This window comes from Symphalangus syndactylus, chromosome 16 (genome assembly GCF_028878055.3).
Source record: "Symphalangus syndactylus isolate Jambi chromosome 16, NHGRI_mSymSyn1-v2.1_pri, whole genome shotgun sequence".
NCBI lineage: Eukaryota > Metazoa > Chordata > Mammalia > Primates > Hylobatidae > Symphalangus > Symphalangus syndactylus.
The window spans coordinates 55,395,765-55,414,793 of record NC_072438.2 but is presented as its reverse complement, the minus strand read 5'-3'; the positions used below and the strand labels follow the sequence as shown (position 1 = coordinate 55,414,793).

Genomic DNA, 19,029 nt, shown 5'->3' with positions numbered 1-19,029 from the left:
CTGGGTGCGGTGGCTCATGCCTATAATCCCAGTGTTTTGGGAGGCCGACGTGGGTGGATCACTTGAGCTCAGGAGTTTGAGACCAGCCTGACCAACATGGTGAAACCCCACCTCTACTAAAAATACAAAAATTAGCCGGGCATGGTGGTGCAAGCCTGTAGTCCCAGCTACTCAGGACGCTGAGGCAGGAGAATCTCTTGAACCCGGGAAGTGGAGGTTGCAGTGAGCCAAGATCTCACCACTGCACTTCAGCCTGGGTGACAGAGCAAGACTCTGTCTCAAAAAAAAAAAAAAAAAAAAAAGTTGCAAAGAAGCACCTGATCAAGTACTGGTAAAGTGCAAAGAGGATTCTAGACACAACTAGAAGTCTGTGCAAGTTTTCATAATGTTAAGTTTATTTAATTCAAGAACTTTCATTCTGATGTTATAATCTTCCCCATTTTAATTTTTTAATTTTTTTTAGAGACAGGGTCTTGCCCTGTTGCCCAGGCTGGAGTACAGTGGTTTGATCTCTGCTTACTGTAGCCTCAACCTCTGGGCTCAAGCAATTCTCCCACCTCAGCCTTCAAAGTATTTTTTTTTTTCCTTAAGACAAGGTTGCACTCTGCCACCCAGGCTAGAGTGCAATGGTTCAATGATAGTTCACTGTAACCTTGAACTCCTAGGCTTATCTTCCTGCCCTGGCCTCCTGAGTAACTGGGACTGCAGTCATGCACCACCAAACCAAGCTAATTTTTTGATTATTGTTTTTTTGTGGAAATAGGGTCTTGCTATTTTGCCCAGGCTGATCTTGAACTCCTGGCTAAAGTGATCTGCCTGCCCTTGGCCTTCCAAAGTGTTGGGATTACAAGCATGAGCCCCCACATCTGGTCTGGTTTTAAAGCATTCTTATTTTATGAATTAATGATGAGAATAGATAGAAGTTTTATTTATATTTATTTTTATACCTTACTCGGAAAAATTAAAAAGTTGATAAGCTTATGTCAGCTCCTAAAAATTCCTTGGAAATTTTACCAGTTCATGAAATAAAAAAGTCTGAGAACCAGTGATCTTTACTAATTGATAAGGTAGATTTGCAATAAAATATCAAGTAATTAGAATGCTCCTAGAATGGTCTTGTGGTTAATTAGACTTTCACATTGTAGGTTAACTTTTTGGTTTCATCTGTGCTCATTCAGCTCAATTTGACATGCTTTACTGAAAGCCTCACTTATGCCAGTCATCATACTAAATGATGCCCATGCGATGATACATAATCCTGGCTTTGCTCTGTGAGAACAAACCAAACTAGTACAAAAGACAGGAAAAGAAACATTTAAGTTCTGTATTCAATGTGATACCTATAACAAAATAGTATATATGTAGTAGAAAAGTAGCACAAAGAATAATTAAGTCAAGGAAGGGAGTGCAACCAGAGAAGACTGCATAAAGAGGGCAATGCTTCTGATTGGGCCATCAATTTGATGGATGGATTGAAGTGTCCTTCAGATGAGCAAAGAGGGGAAGGCTATTCTACACAAAGGGAACGGCACTGAAGCTTGAAAGAACGTGATAGTTGATATTGAGAGAGCAGACACTTCCAGTGTCAAACGAGGGAGTGGTCAGGGAAGAAATTTGAGAAGAAGCCTATAGTCAGATTATAAAGAGACTTGTATGTTTTGCTGCGGTGTTTATATTCAGAATGTGCCTAGAGAAATCTCTAAAGGGTTTTAAGCAAGAGATAATTGGAAAGCTTTCTAAAAATGTATTAATATCCACTTTCTAACCAGTAGGGTGAAATATACCGAACACAATTGAATTTTTTACTGATAATTGCAGACCTTTCAGTGACATACTCAATGAATATCAGTTCTCATTTTACAAAGCAACACATTTAACTTTAGAGAGTGAAGGACTTGGACCTCCTCTAGGAGACCTAGGAGACCTAGGGGACTGCGGAAATATTTCCTGAAGTTTTTTCATTAAATAAAACTACTGTGTACTTATTTTCTTTTAACTCATTCTCATCAATATTAATAGGACAGGGAAGTGATTTGGGTTGACAGCTTCTATTGTTGGATTTTTTTTGAAAAAAAAAAAAAAAAAAAAAGGATCTTGCTATGTTGCCCAGGCTGGCCTTGAACTTCTGGGCTCAAAGCAATCTTCCCATCTCAGCCTCCCCACTAGCTGAGATTACAGATGTGCACCACCACACCATGCTCTGGATTTTAAAAAATTTTACTATAGAAAAATCTCTGGTGAATACAGTCTCCACACAAGAGCTTTGAAGGAAATAAAGGGTAAAAACTGTGCCCCTTATAGGTGGAGATTCATGATGATACTCTCTGGAGAATGGATACATATTCATTTTCTCCCTATTCCTTTTTTTTTTTTTTTTTTTAGACGGAGTTTCACTCTTGTTGCCTAGGCTGGAGTGCAATGGCAACATCTCAGCTCACTGCAACCTCCTCCTCCCAGGTTCAAGCGATTCTCCTGCCTCAGCCTCCCAAGTAGCTGGGATTACAGGCACGCGTCACCACGCCCAGCTAATTTTGTATTTTTAGTAGAGATGGGTTTTCACCATGTTGGTCAGCCTGGTCTCAAACTCCTGAGCTCAAGTGATTTACCTGCCTCAGCCTCCCAGTGCTGGGAATACAGGTGTGAGCCACTGCACGTGGCCCCCATTTTCTTACTATTCTTAACACATAATAGTCACTATGTAAATGTGTGGTGAACTGGAAAGAATTTCCAATAGGAATGGTAACATAATTTTTCAGAGGAAAAATAAGTACTGGTTAAACTATGGTACCTCTTTGAGGGGTACGTTTGCATATAAACAGGGAAATAGTGATCATAACATATTTCACTTTTTTCTATTTTTTATTTTTGACATGGAGTCTTGCTATGCCATCCAGGCTGGAGTGCAGTGGTGTGATCTCAGCTCACTGCAACCTCCGCCTCTCGGGTTCAAGCCATTCTCCTGCCTCAACCTCCCGAGTAGCTGGGATTACGGGCATGCGCCACCACACCCGACTAATTTTTGTATTTTTAGTAAAGACGAGATTTCACCGTGTTGGCCAGCCTGGTCTTGAACTCCTGACCTGAGGTGATCTGCCTGCCTCGGCCTCCCAAAGTGCTGAGATTACTGGCACGGTGCGAGCCACGGTGCCTGGAGGTATTTCACCATTTAAAAGACTTTAACGAACATCTATGTGCAATAATTTAAAAAGCTTTATTTGCATTAGCACATTGGAGAAGGGCGTGTGTGTGTGTGTGTGTGTGCGCGCGTGTGACAGAGTGAGACTCTGTCGCCCAGGCTGGAGTACAGCGGTGCAATCTTGGCTCACTGCAACCTCCGCCTTTCGGGTTCAAGTGATTCTCCTGCCTCAGCCTCCCCAGTAGCTGGGATTACAGGCCTGTGACCACCCCCGCTGGCTAATTTTTGTATTTTTTGCAGAGACGGGACTTCACCTTGTTGCCCAGGCTGGTCTTGAACTCCTGGCCTCAAGTCATCCACCTGCCTTGGCCTTCTAAAGTGCTGGGATTACAGGCGTGAGCCACTGCACCCAGCCGAGAAATATTCTTTTTTTAAAGAGTGAGGATTGGGCTTAGAATGGGAAACTAAGGTAGGGAGATAAAGTCTCTCTGAATGAAAAAGTACAACTTGTAAAATTCTCCAGGGTTAGAACTGGGGCTGTGTTCATCAACACTGAACATTCTTAAGAATAACCTGTACATTGTAAGCTCCAGGTTTGTAGATTTTTAAATTCTTTGCTGTGAAATACCAGTAGGAGTATTAGTACCAGGAAGTTGCATGTGTGGGCTAAAAAGTGATAAATGGTCCTATTGTGGGCAAATATGAAATATTTAGAGAAAAGAATAACACAAATTATACTTGAAAGGTGATGATCTCAGCATAGTTGTTTCAACACAAGTAAGAGAATCTAGAGGTTACTGTAGACTGCCTTATCTAGTTTATACGCCCAGTCTGCTAGTGCAGCAAAAGAGGGTAGTAACAAGCTGGATACCATAGGGCAGGTGTTTTAGAAAGAACCTGAAAACATCACTTAGACCTTGAACAAAAGCTGCAGGTGTGTACATGCCTGAAATGCTGGATATCTTTATCTCCAAAAGATCATACTAGGTATCAGTACATAGAATCTTCTTCTTCTTATATTCTAATGTAGAATATTAGAACCCAGAAGCAGTCTCAAAGTTTGAGAGTGGTAAGCGAGTAACCCAGAAGTATTAGTTTAGCTTGGCTGCAGTTTTATTATACAGTAAAATCAGAATAGGCTAAGCATAGGGATTTAGTTACAGGGACTTAATTGGGAGGATGTGTGTATCTGTGAAGGCCAGATAAATGCAACCTAGATAGTTCATTGTCTCTTGCCCCCACTAGTGACACCTAAACCACCTTTCTGCAACGTTCCCTTTTGTTTCCTGCTCTTTCATATTTTTGGGAATCCTCATGAAATTTTTCACCTGTACTTGGGGAAAAGTCCTATGGACTACCAACTACTGGTTTACTTACCCTTCTCTGTCATCATCAAGCCCCTCTTCTAGGGTGCTGCTGAGCACTGACACTTCCTTGGCACCATTAGATTCTACTGGGGGTATCACCGCAAATGTACTAAAGCCCCCGGGGTACACAGTCTTCCAAGGTTCATTGGCAAAGAGGGAGAGAACACATAACCATTTTCCCCTAACATTCTTAGATGGGTACCGAAGCTATACCTGTACTCAATTTTAGTGGAAATAAACCTTTTAGTTCTTACAGCTCCCGTGGGAAACTGGGGAAACTCTAACGCAGACCCCGCACTAGGCTTCCCCATAATTTCTTCTCTTTTTAATGCGTGAGGTTCTGCTCCATGGTCAAGCTTCTGGTATCAGACTCCCTCTTTCCCTTACACAGACGCGTTTTCTCCTGAGAGGCACCTCGGTCGTTCAAGAAACAGCCTTATGGTACCCTCTTGAGTTCAACTGACCTAGGGTGTTTTTCCTACAGTTCTAGCAAGGGGGAACGAAGTCCTACACTTTGAGGATGGCATAAGGGTACCATCTACTTAATTTTTTCAAAAAAGTAACAGGTCTCGTGGAAACGCCGGAACGTCACAGAGGACGTGACTTAAACGGAACTTGTAATGGAAATGATTTTCTAAATGAACAATTGCGAGACAAGCAAGGAAACCTCCAGGTTTGCAGATAACTTGATTAAAGCTCTTCCGGGTGGCAAAATGCCAGTGCAATCAATGGTATGAGTAGAGCGGACAGTGGATGAAACTTGTTGAGTAAATCTCAGGAGGAATTAGCACTGGACTTTCAGGTATTCTAACTCAATTCTAACCATTCCATTCTCTGGATCATTGGATAAGTTTCCGCAGGATCCGGGCGCCAGCTCTGGATACATTACTCATCGGGAGAAAATTTTGAATTTTTCTCTTGTCCCTTTCCAGCTTTCCTCAATATAGGATATGAGTTTGTCCTCGACCCCTAACAACATTTAAAGGGAAAGTCGCTCCTAGAAGGCAAAACGGGGAGGACTTTGCGGCTGTGTTTCTCAAGCCCGTAAAGGGAGAGTAATAATGGCAGGGGGCGTGCAGACTAGCTCTTTCCTTGCCCAATCAAGTGTACAGGAAGATGTCCTTTCACCAATAAAAATAAAGTTCGCTTTCCGGAGGCGGGAGGATGAGCCTTGACTGCTAGTGCTCCAAAGCGACGTTAGAGGCTAGGGCAGAGAATGATTAGAGGGAGGACCAACCCGGGAAAAGGGGCGGGGAGAAGGTGGGAGCAACTTTGAGCGGCGGCTGGCCAGGCCAGTGGAAGGCGAGGACTGCTGTTCCTGTTGTAGTGTTTCTCGCCAATCAGGAAGGCCAGGGGGTGGGCGGGGCAGGGAAGGGGTGGGAAGAGCTCGCAGCACAGCCGGGCGCCCGTCGGGCTCTGGGAGAGAGCGAGAGAGAAATCCGGTTAAAATCAACGTCGGAGGGAGGTTTAACCACAGATCGGTTCCGATCGGATTATTCCTTAAAGGGGACGCGCCATTGTCAAGAGAACGGAGCCCGGGGCCCGAAGGCGGGGACCGGCGGCGCTGGAGGAGCGAGGCAGCTGTACTACGACTGGGGACCGGTAGGTGTTGACTGGGGAAAGGCGCTTCATTTCACTTTCTCTTCCAGCTCCCGGGCAGGCGCCGGGATGCCCGCCGCCGGCAGCCCAGCCTGGGCAGGAGACCAGGTCGTCGGCCCTCGCCAGCTGTCCTTCCTGGTGGGCGCCGAGGGGAGGCGGTCCAGGATGGCTGGCAAGCGGCGCGGCCCGGGCCGGCGCTCGTAACGGACACCAAACCGCGGCGTAACCCCAGCCTCAACCGAAAGCCCGCCCGAGCTCCGGCGGTTCCGCGGGTAGCGCCGCGCGCCCGGCTCTCCCGCGCGTCCCCTTCCCCTCCCGTGCCTGGCTCTTCTCGCGCGCGCCCGGGTCCCCCTCGCGCGCCGCCTTCTCGCGCGTCCTGCTCTGGTCGCGCGCCACCTCGCCACCGACTCGCGGGAGCCGCCCCGCGGGAAGGAAGGCGGCGGCAGAGGTGGAGGAAGACCGGCGACCACGGCTCCGCCGCCCCGGCTGGGAAGGGAGCGCTGAGGAGCACACTTAGCGCGGCGGCTGGCGGGCCCCGGCGGGCAGGGCTGGCGGGGACCGGTGGAGCGCGCCAGCCCAACCGGGCATTGTCCGCCTTTTCCCCTGCTCTGGTCTCTCCGCCCACTATTCGCGGCCTTGGGGAGGGGTGCGGGCGCTGTGCCCGCGCCGCCCCGGGCCGTTGGCGCACCCCGGGACCCGGAGCCTTCCGGAGCCGGGGCCAGCCCTGCGGACACCGCGGCCACCGCCCGCGAGCTAACTCGGCCTGTAGAGTGCCTGCTGCTCTCAGCCTCGGCACCGGGCAGGGTGCCTGGGCGCTGAGCTCTTCTTTGTAACTTTTCTTTGCCGTTTGATGGAAGTTGTTGCTTCCGGGCGGCAGGTTCTTTGGGCATAGCCTGGTTTCCTGCGTTCTGGAGAGGCTGGTTTCTAGGGCGAAATGATTGATTGCTGCCGCTCTTTCCTGCCATCCTAGTTTAGTTCCTCGCCACCTAAAATCGCATTTTTGTGGATTTGCAATGATATGGGAGAATTAAGCTTTCCTAGGCCAAGATTTGAAAAGAAAAAGAAAAGCGTGGGGGGATTAGGGTGTGTGCTGGTGAGGAGCAAGAGTTCTTAATGGAGCTGAATTTGCCCTTACCTTTGAACTGAGGAAAATATTACCTCGATTCACTGGCTGGGGTTCTTTTGGAAGGGTAGGGGAAAAAAGACACAGCAAGACAGGTTGCCAGGGTCTATCGGATTGGGGGGGGGGGGAAGGGTTTTGATGGAAATAAAGTTGGTTTTATAAAATGCTGTGCTGCCTAGGAGATATCGTCTGTAAAGTTGATTTTGCTACTGAATTTATAGGCATTATAATTAGTACCAACAGCTTTTACTATTGATAAAATTAGTATAAGACGTCTTTTCATCTTGAGCGTTATCACTCTGCTTAACCTGTCAATACTTGCTGAGGAAATCAGAGATAGCACATTCCTTGTTAGAGGCCTTAGTGAAGAATGTTTTCATAAGCATTCATTTTTGACAGTTTCTTCTTGTGCAATACTTTGTAGAGTACTTGCATGTGCAAGTTACAACCGTATAAACAAAGTAGCAGTGGGTGTGTTATTCTCTGGTCTTTTTTCTGCTACTCATTATCAAAAATAGCATTCCATCGTGTCTTTTCTTCCACTCTGAATTATTTTGTAAAATTAGTTCTTTAAAAGAGGGAATTCTGTTGGAACATGTGACCCAGTTTTTTTTTTTTTTAATTAAAGCAGTCCAACTTTTTAAAGTGTTCATCGATTAATTTACTGTCTAGTAACTTCCGAGTGATGTGGAACATTGTAAATTCACAGGCTCAGCAGTAACAATAGAGAAACTACTTGGGAAATTGGAAGCCAATATCAGATAATGTTTGAAAGAAAAATCTATTCTTCTCACAGAATTTAGGAAATAAAGACACACAAAAGCAAATTCTTTGGGTTCAAGTGATCCTCCCACCCCAGGCTCCGTAGTAGCCGGGACTACAGGTGGGCACGACTGCGCCTAGCTAAACTTTTTATTTTTTGTAGAGATGGTGGTCTCACTTTTTAATTTTTTGTATAGACGGCTGGTCTCCAACTCCTGGCCTCAAGCGATCCTTCTGCTTTGGCTTCTCAAAGTGCTGGGATTACAGGCTGAGCCACCGTGCTTGGCCGTTTGTAGTAATCTTGATGGTATCTGGCATTGTTTCACCTAATACTCCTTCTTTTCTGTTTTTTTTCTTTGATCCATTTCTGTGATAAGGATGTCAGGCAAGCAGCTAGGCATAATCTTCCTTCCCATCTCATAATAAAAAGTAGACGGTTAAACCAAGTTTTTAAATGTCTGTCCTTGTTTACTTACCAATTTATTTAAACAATAAAAGAATTTCTCAACTTTTAGAAGAGCACATATAAATAAAACATTCAGAAATAATTATCTTTGAAATATCTAGACTGTATTTCCTGAAAAAGACTTTTTCCTCTTTTGTGCTTTCCACATTGTTTTAAACACATTGTTTTATATGCACACATTTCTTGAGTTATGAACTGTTTCTTGAGATCCTTGGGAGCTAGAATTATCCTCCATTTCTGTGCAGGTTCACTGTATCACCTCGGACCTTTTTAGTACCCAATAAGTGTATTATTTTAGGTCTTTGTGACAGAAAAAGATAATGTCCTGTAAAGGCCGCTTGAGTTATTTAATTTTTTAAATAAACACCTTTCTGAACATTTTATACTAAAGGCCAGTAATTGGCTTACTGTTGGGGGAAGATATGTCAATCTAGAGGTTCTTTGTTCTGTGTACAAAATTGTGATTTGTTTATAAAATCTGTTCCACAGACATCTTTTGTGATGGTGGACACATTGTCACAATTATTCAGAACTAGGTTTTATCTGTCAATAACATCTGTTGAGTATACTTTATTTAAAGGGTATTATGTAAAGTAGAAACCGATGACAGAGTATTTCTGGAGATAAAGTATAACTGGATGACAGTCTTGCTCTCAATAGTTTTTTTTTTTTTTTTTTTTTTTTTTTACATTAGAGCCAGAGCCAGCAAATCACATGTATACAGTTTAATGAGAAGGTACAAAATTACGATTCTTAGGAAAAAGACAGTGGGTATGTCAGTGCAGTAACAAGTTCAAAGTAACAGTGACACAGGATTCATGTAACTGAAATGATTGAAGTGGACAAGTTTTCATGGCTTTAGCAGATTTTAGAAAATATATTTTAAATACATTTTTTAATAAAGTAGTTTTGGAGGTAAACTGGATATATGTTGTCTACTAGAGCTATTTTTATGGATAAAATATTTTGGGGAGACAGAGTATGTGCTCTGAATTTCAACTATTGTTACATAGTGAGAGGGATCATCTATCTGGCCTTGCTCAGATGTCACCTTGTCTGCAAGCTCTTCCTCTGTTCTCCTAATCCCAGGTGATTGTTCTTTGCTTTTGCTCCTGTAAAATCCTCTTACAGTACAAGCCACGGTCTGACTTACAGTATGGCTATGTGTATATTTCTTTTATTAGATTGTGGAGTTTGCTAAAATTAACAGAAGTTAGAGCCCTTATATTTTTACTGTTGCCTAAAGTTCTTGGGCAGTTCTGATAGCCCACCAGTATTCTAGAAAATCACTTACTGTAAAGAAGTTTAAATTTAGTTTTATTTGGGGGAAAGTGTGTATTTGTGTTTAAAGGAGAAACAGTTTTTCCTTATCAAAGTTTCACATGCTTGTTGTAAAATATTAATATGAAAGAAATGCATAATTTCAAAATTAAAAGTGGCTGGGCATGGTGGCTCATGCCTGTAATCCCAGCACTTTGGGAGGCTGAGGCAGGAAGATGGCTTGAGCCCAGGAGTTAAAGAGCAGTATGGGCAACATAGGGAGACTCTGACTCTATTTAAAAAAAAAAAAAAAAAAGAAAAAGAAACGAAAAGTGTCACATAACACTGCTCCTATCACATTGTAACATTGTTAATGGTTGTTCTTTCAGTTTTTTTTTTTCCTTTTTTTCTTTTTCTTTTTTTTTTAACCTCTGTATAGGACTGTCTTAAACTGCCTCTCATGCTTGCAAATTTTAGTTAGTAAATTATGTTTATTGGGAGTGGAGAAAACTAATCATTTTTTATATACTTATCTTTAAAAATTATTTCTCCAGGCCTAGTAATTCTGGTTCCTTTTACCTTTTCTTAGGATACAAGGCTGCCACTAGTATGTTTGTGTTCAAAATGTAGACTTCATACTCTGCAAAAATTGATCAAAACCTGTGTGCCTGAACAGTTTATCTGCCTTTACCCCAGAATATTTTTGGAGTACACACTTTAATTTCTTCTTATTTCTTGATTATTATTCTTCTCCTTGAGAGAGGATTAAAAATTGCTTTGAGACTCCCAGCGGGCACTCCTCATAGTAGCCCAAGGAGAAATGTAGATTTGTTCATGGTGGAATCACTCAAATGTTAAGTTGCTAATTATAAAAAGGGGGCTACAGTTAGGGCTGGTGAAGTAGGTGAGAAGAGTCTGTTGTTTCACGTGCTTCTTTAAGCTACCCCAGAGGGCAGAAAGGGTTTCCAGAGGATCTTAAATAGAAAACCCAGCTGTAAGCAGCCAGGCGGCCTAATCAGCTGAAAAAAAATCTTTCATTTAGCAGACTTTTGAGAACTGCATCTATAGTGTGTACCATGCTAGGCATTGAGGGTAAGATTAAGTTTGTATCTGTCACAAGTTATGAGCTCCTCTGAGCAGGAACCTTAAATAGACCAGTGCGGAGTGGAACATGAGGATTAAAGGTAGCTTAGATGAAGTGCATCCTTTGGTGAACTTATTATTCACTCATTTGTTTATTGTTCTGCATAGCCTCTTCCAAAATAGCCTAGCACACAAACCTGGTCTTCCGCAGGAGGTGGGTTAAGGTCCATGGAACCTCTTGAATTAAACTTGTTAGCTTAGAATTGGTTTTTGGGATTGCAAACACTGCTATTCCTGTGGGGCAAAATATTTCTGAAATTCTGCAAACGTGGATGTGTCTTTCCTTGTACTTTACAGGTATCATGCATTTCAAAGAATATCATTATGAGACTATATTGGTATCCTAGCAAATAACTCATATTTTGCTGACATAGTAGTAATACATTCTTTTAAGCTCAAAATGCTATAATAAATAGATGTATTTACCAGGATTTGTGCTCTTTGTTATGAAAAATATTATTTTGAAAAATCATTGGCTAGACGCGGTGGCTCACGCCTGTAGTCCCGGCACCCTCGGAGACCGAGGTGGGCGGATCACTGAGGATAGGAGTTCGAGACCAGCCTGGCCAACATAGTGAAACTCCGTCTCTACTTAAAATACAAAAAAATTAGCCAGGTGTGGTGGCACATGCCTGTAGTTCCAGGTACTCTGGAGTCTGAGGCAAGATAATCGCTTGAACCCAGGAGGCGGAAGTTGCAGTGAGCCGAGATCACGCCACTGTGCTCCAGCCTAGGTGACAGGGCAAGAGTCCATCTCTAAAAAAAAAAAAAAAAAAAATTATTTGTATTAAAATTCAGTGTGAAATATTTTTAACTTTGACAAAATAGACCCCCCTACCACCCTCCTTTTCCCATTCCGTCTTTATATTTGTGGGGTAAAGATTGGAGTGTTAAGAAAGGGAACATGTAACACTGTCAGTGATGGAGTCAACTGGGCCAGGAATAATATCTGACAGAGGGGTAGTAGGTCCTGTGGAATTTGACCATAATGCAGCAGTTTTGATTTGTTAAGTTTTGTGAAGAGTTAAAATTTTAAAGTGACAGCTTTTTTGAAATATAATTCATATGCCATATAATTTACCTATTAAAAATGTACTATTCAGTGGTTTTTAGTCTATTTCAGAGTTGTGTACCATAACCTCAATTAATTTTAGAACTTTTTCATCCCATCCCCAGCCCTAGGCAACCACTGATCTATATTCTTTGTTTATACATTTGCCTATTTTGGACATTCTATATAAATAAAAAATAACATTTTATTAAATGTACATTCGTGTGTAACTTGATCCTTCTCAATGTGTATAAGTACTGTGAATAGATTCAAGTACATCATTCCTTGATGTGGGTAGCTCCAAGTTTAGAAAGGTACTTATTTATGTATTTATTTGATACAGAGTCTCACTCTGTTTCCCAGGCTGGAGTGCAGTGGCGCAATCACAGCTCACTGTAGCCTCTACCGGCTGGGCTCAAGTGATCCTCTCACCTCAGCCCCCTGAGTAGCTGGAACCACAGGCATGTGCCACCACACCCAGCTATTTTTTTGTAGAAAGAGGATCTTGCCATGTTGCCTAGGCTGATCTTGAACTCCTAGGCTGAAGCTATCCGCCTGCCTTGGCCTCCCAAAGTGCTGGGATTACAGGTGTGAGCCACCATAGAAAGGTTTTAAGAGAAAATTTAACCCATCATTATTCTACCTAAGCCTGGAGGATAATAGGAAAAATTTTTTTTTCCCTATGAAAATCATTAGACTCATTCTGGTAACACTTCCTTATACTGACATAATCATTTGATGACTCTTTTCAAGTAAACAATTTAGGTTTCAAGTTCTGCAGACTGGACTCAAAGGGCAATACTTTAAAGGAAGTTAAAAGTACTTAGTTCTAATCGTTGATGAATGCGATGTGACATTTGCCCCTTACTGGTTAAAAAAATAGTGCTTCGTAGTTTGATCATGATGGATTTGCATTACTCTTGCATATTGCTAGTGACTTGGTGGACCCTTAATAAGTGCTTATTGATTGGCTGATCACTATGATCACAGATATTTTCATCAGCTCTACTAGTCTTTATCTTGCATCTTATAATAATAATAGCTAAATCTGTTGACTACTTGCTGAATAGTGTGATAAGTAATTTATATGTAACATCTTTTAAGGTAGGAGGATGCAGTTTACATTTTGAGAATTTTCTGTAGTTGTCTCTGTTGATTATACTTTTACAGGCTTCTGATCATTTCTTTGTCTTTTTAAGACTATTTTGAGTGACTATTTTTGATCAAACATAAGACACTTTGATGCTGGTGCTTCCTTGATCTTTCCAGGAGGAATCAACTGAACGTTTTCACCAACTACATCCTGCTGTTGGATGACAGTAGTTGTAAGATACACCTCTATTTCAGCATCCATACTTCAGAAAGGTTAAAGTGTTGTTGTTGTTAAGAGCATCTGAAAGTTGATGAAAAAGGAACATTAGTTTGTTTACTTACTGCAGGGCAGCCTTGCTTTTTAGGATATAAACCACTCACGTGTTCTTTGTTGCCTGAATGGATTTCAGTGTAGTATTTCCACTTCTCAGAATTCTTGTTTTGTTCTGCTTTTTTTTTTTTGGTAGGTCTCTTCATTTCAGGGTAAGCTTCAGATGTGATTTAATTTAGTTCAATAGTAAAGAATGCTGGAAAGATAATTTGTAATTTTATTTTTCCATTTTAAAACTTAAGATGGGTTATGCCGTCTATAATACTGGTTAAAAAATATTAGTTTGGTGAATGTACATCTTTTTTTTTTTTTTTTTTTTTTGAGATGGAGTCTCGGCCTTTCACCCAGGCTGGAGTGCAGTGGCGCGAACTCTGCTCACTGCAGGCTCCGCCCCCCGGGGTTCGCGCCATTCTCCTGCCTCAGCCTCCCGAGTAGCTGGGACTACAGGCGTCCGCCACCTCTTCCGGCTAATTTTTTTTGTATTTTTAGTAGAGACGGGGTTTCACCGCGTTAGCCAGGATGGTCTCGGTCTCCTGACCTCGTGATCCGCCCGCCTCAGCCTCCCAAAGTGCTGGGATTACAGGCGTGAGCCACCGCGCCCGGCCATGCCCAGGTAATTTTTTGTATTTTTAGTAGAGACGGGGTTTCACCGTGTTAGCCAGGATGGTCTTGATCTCCTGACCTCGTGATCTGCCCGCCTCGGCCTCCCAAAGTGCTGGGATTACAGGCATCAGCCACCGTGCCTGGCCGAATGTACATCTTAATAAATGTACATTCCTATGTAACTTGATCCCTCTCAATGTGTATAAATACTATGAGTAGATTCAAGTACATCATCCCTTGATGTATATAGATCCAAGTTTAGAAAGGTATTTATTTATTTTTTTGACACAGAGTCTTGCTCTGTTGCCCAGGCTGGAGTGCAGTGGTGCAATCACGGCTCACTGTTGCCTTTACTGGCAGGTCTCATGTGACTATCAAGTGAATGACTATCAAAAATAGTCATTCAAAATAATCTTAAAAAGACAAAGACTTGCTAGCCTGTAAAAGTACAAAGTATAGTTAATGGAAACAATTACAGAAAATTCTCAAAATATAACCTGCAGCCTTCCACCTTAAAAGATGGTACATATACATTATTAATACTTACCACCTTACTTATTAAGTAGTCAATAGATTTAGTGACATTCGTATGTCTGGGATGTCAGTGAACTCACAACAATTTATTTGCAAAAGGAACTTTAGCCAATTAGTGTCCTCAACCAGCAAGGTACAGACAATCATGTTTTGTTTGTGCGTTGGTGAAACCATTCCTTTCTAAATCATGTCTGCTTTTAGGGGTTGATTTGCTTGTTACTTTATTGTTAACTGTTGCTCTTTGTTTGCTCTCATTATGCCTGCCCATAGTACTCTCCTCTTTATAATTTGATGTTTGCAGTGTGCTGTGGGAACAGAACCCGATACAGTACTTGCTGAATGGTGGGTAAAAATGACAGCATGTTCTTCTGCGTGAGGAACCAGAAGACTCTGTGCATGGAGCTTTAGTGCTAGGGACTTGTTGTTTTTTACTGCTTAGAGGACTCATGCTCTTTTTCTGGTTTTTGACTCTGTTTTGGCTAAGTGATGCTTCTGGGTAGCCAAGGATGGTATAACAGGATGGTAGATACTACCTTGTGGATGTTTAACTTCCTCTGAATAATAAACCTCTAAAAATTGTCTTGTTAAGTCTAACTCAAGTGGATGGAGAAGAACTGTTTTTCCTGTTAGAATGACTTGCTAGTCTACTTCTTGTAAGAACCATCAAAACCCTAAGCATGTATACTAGGATACTTAGATGTACTGGTATATTGTTTGTTACAGTATAATTCAAAGAGCAGATATTAAAAGTCTTAAAGCACTGAGATTGCTTATAAAATAGCCAGATGTGTCTGTTACCTAAATGTTTTTGTTTAAACTGGATCTTAGTCTGTTTTCTTTGAGGTAAAATTATCTTTATAGATGCGTTTTTCTATATTTGTGTTGATACAATTTAGACCATGTCTTGTATGTAATATTCCTGATACTACTGAACCCTTAATATACTTTAAATAAATACTAGTCACAGTTTGTCATGCAATTTTTCATTGTTTCACCTTTTCCTGCCTTAGAGTTAATGTTTTTGCAGCTAGAATGTCCTTAGGAATGATACAGTAGAATTTCTGTATTTTATAGATGAGAATGAGATTGTGACTTGTTTAGAATTGTTCTTTTTCTGCAGGTGTAGATTTGAAAGGAAATAACAAAAAACAAACAAAAAAAGAACTGTGCTTGGATTCTTAGTTTAGTATTTTTCCTGTTCTAACATTTTTCCTGTTCTAATGTTCTTCCCAAGGTAAAAATTTTAAGGGATGGATAGTAGCTTGGAATTTTGTAGCCTCTGTAACAGAGGTCTGCAAAAATTTTATTTCAGCAGTATAAAAAATCGAGTCTTCATTCCCAATATGTGTATGCTTATTTATTGTAAACTATATACTATAAATTATGTTTATAATAAGGCATTACCCAGGCGTGGTGGCTCACACCTGTAATTCTAGCACTTTGGGAGGCTGAGGCAGGCAGATCACCTGAGGTTGGGAGTTCGAGACCAGCTCGACCAACATGGAGAAACCCCATCTCTACTAAAAATACAAAATTAGCCAGGCGTGGTAGTGCATGCCTGTAATCCAAGCTACTCAGGAGGCTGAGGCAGGAGAATCGCTTGAACCCGGGAGGTGGAGGTTGCGGTGAGCTGAGATTGCGCCATTGCACTCCAGACTGGGCAACAAGAGCGAAACTCTGTCTCAAAAAAAAAAAAAAAAAGACATTAACAAAAAAAATGTGATAAGGATGAAAAACATTTTCAAATAATTTAAAATGTATTAGTTCCATGTTTTTGATCCTACTTAAAATATTAGTAATTTGTAAAATAAGAAAAATGTGATTGAATGTCATCACTTAAACATTTTTTTTTAAATTTTGAAGTATTTATAGACTCATAGGAAGTTGTGAGAATAGTACAGGGAGTCCTGTGTCACCTTCATTCAGCTTCTCCCAGTTGTAACATCTCACATAAGATAACATATTAATGTTAACTAGGAAACTGATACAATATTGTTAATATTCAGATTTCATGTTTTTTAATGTGCTCATTTATATGTTATATGCGTGTGTACAGTTCTATGCAATTTGATCAAATTTTTGTAGATGCCTTTGTATGTGTATGTACAGGTAGATTTGTATAACTGCCCCCACCACAGTCAAGATACAGAACTGTCCTACCACTGCCAAGAAACTCCCTCATGAAGCTCAAGGTTCCCCCCTACCTCCTTTTCCGTATTTACTGGCAGCCACTAATTCTCTTTTTACTCTGTCATTTTGAGAATGTCTCATAAATGGAATCATACTGTATGTAACCTTTTGCGATTGACTTTTTCACTCAGTATAAAGTCCTAGAAAACCACCCAACCTGTCTCATGCAATAGCTTATTTCTTCTTATTGCTGAGTAGTACTTATTGTATGAACGTAGCAGAGTACATAGTTTAACTCTTTACCTGCTGAAGAACATAAGAGCTATTTCCAGGTTTTGGCATTTAACTAAAAAGCTGCTGGGAATATTTATGTACAGTTTTTAGGTTTTCATTTCTCTGGGATAAATGACCAAGAGTACAATTGCTGGGTCATATTGTAAGTGTATGTTTAGTTTTGTAAGAAACTACCAGACTGTTTTCCAAGGTGGCTGTATGTTTTCACCAGCAATATATGGAAAGTTCCATTTCATCCATATGAAAGTTTCTCTATATCCTCTCCAACATTTCATATTATCATTATTTTACATTTTAACTGTTCTAATAGTATTGTATTGATAATGTTGTGGTTTTAATATGCCTTTCCCTAAAGTAACTGTTTCCCTAAGGGGCAAATGGGATTGTTTTTTATTGTAGAGTTTTGAGGATTCTTTATATATTCTAGATAGAAGTTCTTTGCCAGTTATGTGGTATGTAAACATTTTCTCTGCATCTGAAGCTTGTCTTTTTATCCTCTTAATAGATCTTTCATAGAACAGAACGTTTGCATTTTCATATAGTCCAACTGTTATTTATTTTTTTTGAGACAGGGTCTCATTCTGTTACTCAGGCTGGAGTGCAGTGGTGCAATCATGGTTCACTGCAACCTCTACCACCTGTCAAGTGATCCTCCCACCTCAGCCTCCAGAGTAGCTGAGACTACAGTCCTGCACCACCACCATGCCCAGCTAATTTTGTTTTTGTTTTTGGTAGAGACAGGGCCTCACTGTGTTGTCCTGGCTGGTCTTGAACTCCTGGCCTCAAGCAGTCTTCCTGCCTCAGCCTCGCAAAGTGTTGGGATTACAGGCGTGAGCCACTGTGCCGAGCCATATAATGCATTTAGTCAAATTTTTTGTTCTATGAATTGTACCTTTTTTTTTTTTTTTTTTGAGACGGAGTCTCGCTGTGTCACCCAGGCTGGAGTGCAATGGCGCACTCAACCTCCACCTCCTGGGTTCAAGTGATTCTCCTGCCCCAGCCTTCTGAGTAGCTGGGATTACAGGTGCCTGCCACCACACCCGGCTAATTTTTGTATTTTTAGTAGAGACAGGGTTTCACCATGTTGGTCAGGCTAGTCTGAAACTCCTGACCTTGTAATCCACCTGCCTCGGCCTTCCAGAGTGCTGGGATTACAGGCGTGAGCTACTGCAACCGGCTGAATTGTACTTTTTATGTCAAGTCTATGGACTCTTCACCCAGTCCTAGGTCCTGAAGATTTTCGCCTCTGTTTTCTTCTGAAAGTTTTATGTTTTACAAAATAATCACTTTTTTACCTTATAATTTTTGATAAAGCACTAATATTGGTAACAGAGCAACTGCCAGTGCTACCATTTTCATTCTGCTTGCTTATATTTTGATTTATTAATATTATACGTAATCTGTCCTTCTTTGTAAAAATCTTTTAAGAATCTATTTGTCCGTTTGTGAGTGCTATCATAATTCAGATGAGATCTGCAAATCTACTTAGTTGGGCACCTGTAAGCTGCAGTGTGTTGCAGTATGCTGGAAGGGAACAAATGAGAGGACATCACAAGCCATCCCTCAGGGTGTGCAACTGCCACCTTTCCTTTAGGAAACCTTTACATACTGTATTCAGTATCAGGAAAAGAAACTCCCCTGAGTATTTTAAGCTAGAAGAGGTTTAATGCAAGGTATTAGGTGCTTACCGAATTATTAGAAGGGCCAAGCAGCAGTTTTAGGGTGGACTGCCACATTTGACTCCAAGTCAATCAGAGGTTACCCACAAGGGGAGTTCTGAGGGCACCGCTGGGGCTGTGCTGGAATCTAGAGCTTGTGCTGTTGCCGTCCTTGCCTCTGGATACTCTACAGACTGGAGAATGGACCCATAGCTGCAATCCAGGATTAGGAAGTCGGATGAAGAAGCCTCTGCTGCTGCCACCACTACCACACTGCTTCCCACCGCCCAAGATGAGAAAACCCATGCTGTACATTAGGTTTTCAGAACTTACTCATCTCATAAACTAAAAGCTTGTACCCTTTCACCAATATTTCCCCTTTTCTCCCACCCACCGGTTCCAGCAACCACCATTCTACTCTGTCACTCTGAGTTTGGCTTTTTAAATTTTAGATTCCATATATTAGTGAGATCATGCAGT

General features: G+C 41.5%; 1 protein-coding gene across 8 annotated transcripts in view; it reads left to right on the top strand.

The window, feature by feature from the left end:
• Positions 1-5,870: 5,870 nt before the first annotated feature.
• Positions 5,871-19,029, top strand: part of FRYL (FRY like transcription coactivator) — a 285,245-nt gene continuing 272,086 nt past the window's right edge. For 7 of the 8 annotated variants that reach the window (XM_055246240.2, XM_055246238.2, XM_055246241.2 and 4 more), the window contains exon 1: positions 5,871-6,105. The gene's annotated coding sequence lies outside the window, so the exon portion shown is untranslated. The remainder of the gene's footprint in view (positions 6,106-19,029) is intronic. The other variant, XM_063619506.1, reaches the window with a different exon arrangement.